Here is a 4435-nt window from a genome sequence, read left to right on the forward strand (position 1 = left end):
AGAGTGGGATTGCATTTTATAGTGCTTTTTTTTGTAGTGATGACATTTTCTTTGTTCCTCTTACTCTCCTGTGCTGAGTTCGTTTTGTGGATTTTTTTTCATCTCTTTTTGTATGTTTTGTTTTGACTGAGACTTTGTTTTTCTTCATTTTGATGAGTAGGTTTGTTAACTTTCTTTGTGGTTATCTTGAAATTTACCCTTATCTTCCTAGATTTGAACCTGTCTGTTATTACTTGGTATCACCGTGCCTTCCTCTCCATTAGAAGGTTCTATACCTACACTGTTTATTCCATCTTTTATTGTTCTGATGCTGTTGTCATTTGCACATTAACCTCTCAGGTTCCCTGTTGTGATTCTTTTGGTTTTGCATAGTCTCTTAAGAGTTCATTTCCTAGGCTGGTGTTTTTGTCATCTAGTGCTGCTCTAACAGAAATACCACGAGTGGATGCCTTCAACAAAGAGAGATTTATTTCCTTATAGTAAAGTAGGCTAAAAGTCCAAATTCAGAGCGTGAGCTCCAGGGAAAGTGTTTCTGTCTCTGTCGGCCTTCTCATCGATGTTCCCCCAGACTAGGAGCTTCTCTGCGCAGGGACCCCAGGTCCAAAGGATGCGCTCTGCTCCTGGCACTGCTTTCTTGGTAGTGTGAAGTCCCCAATTCTCTGCTTGCTTCCCTTTCATCTCTTGTAAGGTAAAAGGTGGTGCAGGCCACACCCTAGGGAAACTCTCTTTACATTGGATCAGGGATGTGACCTGGGTAAGGATGGTGTTACAATCCCACCCTAATCCTCTTTAACATAAATTTACAAAAATGGAGGCCAACCACACAATTCTGGGAATCATAGCCCAGCCAAATTGATACACATATTTTCGGCAGGACATAATTCAAACCATGACAGTTGGTATCTGGCTAGTACAATCCTGTGTCCTAGATTCAGCCTGTGGTCTGATGTTGTTTGTTCTTAGATTGAAGGACTCCCTTTAATAAGTCTTGTAAGTTTGGTTTGGTTTTTACTTAGTCCCTTACTTTCTGTTTGTCTAGAAATGACCTAATTTCCCTATCATAACTGAATGAGAGTTTTGCAGGATCTATTATTCTTGGCTGGTAATTTTTTTAATTCAAGGTTTTATATGTCATTCCATTGCCTTCTTGCCTGCATGGTTTCTGCCAAATAATCCGAGCTTATTCTTATTGTTTCTCCTCTGTATGTGACTTTTTTTTCTCAAGCTGCTCTCAGGATTCTCTGTCTTTGGTTTTAGAGAGTGTGATTATGATATGCCTTGGTGATTTTCTATCGGGGTCTATCCTATGTGGGGTTCGTTGAGCTTCTTGGATGGGCAGCTTTTCATCTTTCATGATACTGGGGAAATTTTCTGTCAGCAGTTCTTCAATGATCCTCTCTGTTTTTGGTTTTCTCCCCATTCTGGAACTCTGATCACTCACAGATTTTTGCTTTTGATTGTATCCCACATAATACTCAGGGTTTCTTCATTTTTCCTTGTTCTTTTTTCTGATTTTTCCTCAGAGTTGTATCCAAATGTTTGTCTTCAATTTTGCTGATCCTATCTTCCATCATTTCAAACCCGCTCCTCAATCCTTCTATGACACTATCCATTTCTGAAATCTTGTGGTTTATCCTTTGGATTTCTAATTGTTGTTTTTGTATGGTTTCTAGTTGTGAATTTATTTTAGTATTTTGCTCCTGTATTATCTTCTTGAATTTTTCCATTTTTTGTCAGTATTTTCCATGACTTTGTCTGCCTTTTCCATGAATTTGTCTATTTTTTCCTCATTTTTGTCTGCTTTTTGCTTCAACTCTTGGATAATTCTGAATATTAGGGATTTGAATTCGTATCAGTTAGGTCTAGTGCCTTTTCTTCTACTGGAAGGTCACGTGGTGTTTTATTTTGGATGCCTACTGGAACCAGCCTGTCCTGTTATCGTAAATGTTTTGATATTGTCTGCTGTCTTCGGGGCATTCGGTGGTTATTTTCCTCGTTTACTGATTGTAGATTTGTTTTGACCTGCTTTTTTGTTTTATTTGGTTATGTCTCAGTAGATGGGCTGTGCGTTCTTTGTTGTTTGCTCATCTGTGGACACGATACTTTTCACCTCCTCTAATGGGCAGGGTCAGTTACTCAGGTATGGTACAGCAGGGCAGGTCCAGCTGAAGGGGAGTTGCTGGGATGGGTTTTTTGTGGCACGTACCAGGGCTGACAGTGCAGACCAGGAATCAGGGCAGGCCAGGTTCCAGTAGGCCATGCCTATGCTGCTTGGGAGTGTGATGTTCAGTACACAGTGCAGGTAGGCAGGAAGGAGGGGGTATACTGTGATGTGGAGAGCCAAGATGGGTATGGGAAAAAGGAGAGAGAAGAGAGAGGAACAGAAGCCAAGAATATACAAACAAAAAAGAGTGCTAAGGGAGCTTACTATTGGAGTGTAGAGTTGAGAGACTGAGAAATGAGGAAAAACAAAAAATAAAAAAAAGGTAAAAGAAAAATGAATAAATCGAGAAACTGGAAATGAACAAAGACAAAAAGGAAATGAGAGAAGAAACAAAACAAAGAAACAAAACAAAGAAACAAACAAAAAAAAAGAAATGCCCTCGGGGATGTCTCTGTGTATCTGCGCAGAGTAAGGTAGTACCTTCCAAGCCGCACAGTACTGCCCAGCAAGAAGGGGCTCCCAAGCCAAGAAAAGAAAAAGAAAACAAACAAACAAATCAAAACAGAACAAATCAGAGCAAACAAACAAAAAAGCTCCGGGGGTCCTACCAGCATGGTGGCACAGGCCAGGAAGAAGTTTCACAGTCAATCGGTGTTTCACAGCCTTTCAGGAAGAAGCAAAGATGGCGCACGGAGCCAGGTATTTGAGAGAAAGGAGAAGGTCGTGAGAAGTAAGGAAGAAATCTAAAGAAGCAGAAAAAAGCAACACCAGCAGCCAACAAAAGGCACTCTGGGAGCCGGCCATTGTGGGTGGATGGAATACAAGTGACACCGGGGTGGTTCCTGTCCAAGAAACTGTGGCTGCAGGAAGCAGAAGAGGCTAAGTGGGGGTGAAGAAGGGTAGGGGGTGGGAAAGCCTATATCGCTGGTTACCGGTTGTCCTGTCTCCTGCTGGAAACTCCGTGAAGCTGCTTTCTCATACCCCCTGTTCGCTGATCTCTGATAGGAGTCCAAGATCTTGGATCTTTGCTGCAGTAGCTGATAGGGTATCTCTGCATGTATCGCTCCTTGATCTATGTTCTCAGTTTCTTATTCCATTCAGTGCTTGGCTGAGTTCTTTATCTCTTCATTTGATGCTTAGGGTTTCAGGATTGATGTGTGACTCTGTTTGACTTAGTTTTTCTGATCTTTGCTGTGGAAGGACAGCGTGGTGCTTCTGACTATAGTGCCATGTTGCCTGGAAGTTGCCTCTGAGCCAGTTTTTAACTCACAGTTTATGTTATCTCACTCCTAGGACTTTAAACAATACTAAAAACTGTACAAAGTTTAACTTAAATAAAACTAGAAGAAATTTACAAAGCTATCAAATCTCCTATTCCTTCTGTCAACATTTTCATTAAATTGTGATGTGAGAAGAAACTAGTATTTGAAAAAATAGACTATATGAAAAACTTTGATTTCATTTGTTATCCCTTTAGGCTATTCCATTTTTGAAAGAGGCTACAAAGTACTAGACATTTTTGGCCATGTGATATTTCATAGTTTTAAAGGTTTTCAACACTTTTCCTGTAGTTCAAGCAAGACTCTGTCACCTTAGGAATAGTGAGAAAACCAACATCCTTGACTGGCTTCACTCCACACCCAAGAGTGTTGAATACATCTTGAATGACAGTCTAACTAGTCCATTAGCAGCTATAATATGGCACCTGTATATTATTTATTGAAATAAATATTTTGCATCAAGAAATCAATTGCTGGGAATTCTGGGAAGATGGTGGCATAAACAAGCCATCATTCCAACCCTTCCCCACAAATACAACAAGAAATACAACAAGAAAATGGTGCTTGGTTTTGAGGGACTGTGAATTGAGAAGCAGAGGAAAGCAGCAGGGAGCTGCAGACAGGCAAGAATCAACAAATCAACAAGACACATAAAGTTGGAAAATGGCTTGTCCCACCGTCTCTGCCTCACACCCCAGCCACTTGGGCTGCCGGCCACTGTGAACTGCGGGAAGTGGACCTAGTAAAACAGCCAGCTTCCCTAACCATAACACCCTCTGCCTGGACAAGAGATGGGACCCCAAGCCTCTGCTCTAAAATCAACAAGGCAGACATGCCCCCACTTCCAGTTGCCCCCACTGCTGACTGAGGCTTCAGTGAGCTAGGAAGCAGGCATCTTGAGGGAAGGCTACAGCCACAGCCAAAAATCTACCAGGGGGGCTCTGATAGCAACACAGAAGTCTTCCCTGGGGGTCTGTTTGGAGCATGACAG

Source organism: Trichechus manatus, unplaced genomic scaffold (genome assembly GCF_000243295.1).
Source record: "Trichechus manatus latirostris isolate Lorelei unplaced genomic scaffold, TriManLat1.0 scaffold00169, whole genome shotgun sequence".
Taxonomy (NCBI): Eukaryota; Metazoa; Chordata; class Mammalia; order Sirenia; family Trichechidae; genus Trichechus; species Trichechus manatus.